Source organism: Sciurus carolinensis, chromosome 12, assembly GCF_902686445.1.
Source record: "Sciurus carolinensis chromosome 12, mSciCar1.2, whole genome shotgun sequence".
Taxonomy (NCBI): domain Eukaryota; kingdom Metazoa; phylum Chordata; class Mammalia; order Rodentia; family Sciuridae; genus Sciurus; species Sciurus carolinensis.
The window spans coordinates 115665837-115668127 of NC_062224.1; positions in this window are offsets into that span (position 1 = coordinate 115665837).

Sequence of the window (2291 nt, forward strand, 5' to 3'; positions counted from 1 at the left end):
CCGTGTATTCTGTTTTGTTGAATTCTTGGCTGCAGCCTTGCTGCGTTCAGCAGGGTCTGCATCCACTCCTGCAGCCTCTTCTCAGGAGAGGCAAGGTTAGCCGATGGAGTCGAGAGTCCTCGAGGACTGGGTCCCGCTCTGTGTTGGCTGCGGACGGAACAGAGTGGTGCTGGGGCGTCTCCCAGGAGCGTGTGGTGTCAGGAAAACCTGGCAGGCCTGAGTGCCGGGTGCCCACTTCCAGGGCACAGGGGACACTCCTGCTGGGGGCCCCATGGTGCCCCTCCTGAGAGCAGGGGTGACCATCAGCCTGCATGCTGCCGAGATGGTGCCCGCCTCTGCATCCGCTTCCCCAGACAGCTCAGCTTCACAGCTGCTCCCGGCTCTGACGCTGACCTTCCCCTGAGGTGCCCACACTCCCTCCTGCCCCACCTGGACTCGCGGCACTGTGGTGACCCACACACCCATCTCCACCCAGGCCTGTGAGCTGGGAGCTCAGGGCTGGTCAAGTCCTGTCGAATGGATCATGCTGGGGTCACAGTGTCCCTCCCCAGACACCTCCTGGCCTCCAGCTTCCGTGAGGTGCTGGCCAGCCCCGGTGGTGCACGTTCCTCTGCAAGCTCTGAGGGGGGGGGGGCAGGGGGACAGGCCACTCCCTCTCTGGTTCATCCTGACTGTTCTCTGCCCTCCGAGGGCTCTGAGTCTTGCTGCCTGACCCCAGGTGTAAGGAAGAGAACCTGGGAAATCAGAACCCATCACGTCAGTTCAACAGCAGACGTTTTGTGGGCACCTACCATGTGCCTGGCCCTGTGGCCCCCAGGACACCTTTTTGAAGGAGCTAGGGTCTAGTGGAGAAAGCAGACCCAGCAACACCATTACCTGAGGGAGAGAAGGGGCCACAGGGACATGGTGAGGCAGAAAGCAGCCCAAGGGATTCTGGGTTGCTTCAAAGAGGAGGCAACTTTCAGGCTATACCTCGATGCAATGGAGGTTTAAAGCAGAAGAATGTTACTCGGTGTCTAATATCACTCTCAGTTAGTAACACCACAGTTTCCTGCTGAACTTATTTCAGTCCAGAAACTCAGTGGAATTTGGATCACTGTAGGTTCTCATATAGCCGAAATTACCCTCAATATGGTTTCCTTGGGCTGACAGGCATGTGCTCCCAATTCATGGTTACCACTAACAGTTCAGAGACTCAGGGTGTTGCAGAAGAGTGTCACGGGCAACCCAACTGGCTCTTATTTGGCACTTGAGACAGTTGTCACATAGTCCTTCCTTGCAGTTTCATATATTAAGGCATATGACAATGTTAGCTGGTCATGTATCACCTAAGGAAGGCCCTGGGCTGCATAGAGAGGTCCCCACAAGGTCATATGTAGCTGTCAGTTTGCGGCTCACATCCATCCGGCAGAGGATTCTTTCTGTCCACCCAACCCAGGCCCATCTCACCCAGGGGCACTGTGCCCTCAGCAGTTGACTGGTCATGGAATCAGAACAGGACAGGTTGGTTACCTTCAAGGAAACCTTATCCTCTGTGGTAGCATAGCCAGACATCTTGTCAACTGCAGAAATTCTGGAAGATTCTCTGGCCTTAGCCCCATCCCCGATACTCTAACTTTTGTTTGAATTTGGGTGGAGCCAGGGATGAGCCCAGGGCCTGTGTTTGCCAGGCTAACTCACCTCTGGCTGTTCTGGGTTGGGCCCTGGCATCAGAAGTGGTTCTGTTGGGAAGTGTGGTCCTGTGGGAGGAGCCCCCTTGGGGGCCCTTGGCTGCTGAGTGTGCGTAGTGAGATCACCTGTTCTCAGGCTTGTTTCCAGAAAGCCCTGGCCCTGGTTTCTGTCTGTGATGGACCTTTTTCCTGTCTTGTTTTTCTGGACCTCCTCGGTCAACCATGTCCACCCTGGCTACTCCCTTCTTTCCCATTCATACTCCAAAATTTTCTCCAGCTCCAGTGAAGTCAGTTAGGTCTTCTTTAGAGGGTACTGAAATCTCTGTTGTGATCCAGGATGTGCCGATTTGAAAGCTCATCTCCACAAGGACAAGCTCAGACCCCTGGTTCCCGTGTTGTTGAGTGCATTTCCGTCTTAATTAACTAAACTGCTACAAACACGGACTGAATATGTGTGATGGCTGACGTCCAATAGCAGTTCCTTTCTCACCTGCCTAGCAGGTTCAGAGCCAGACTCAGGTCCCCCCCTGTCTCCATGGGGTCTCGCATGTCCCAGGGCTGGGGACCATCTGCCAGCAGCCAGCGGAGCATGCGTGCAAGGGCAGAGGCACAGCAGCTTCC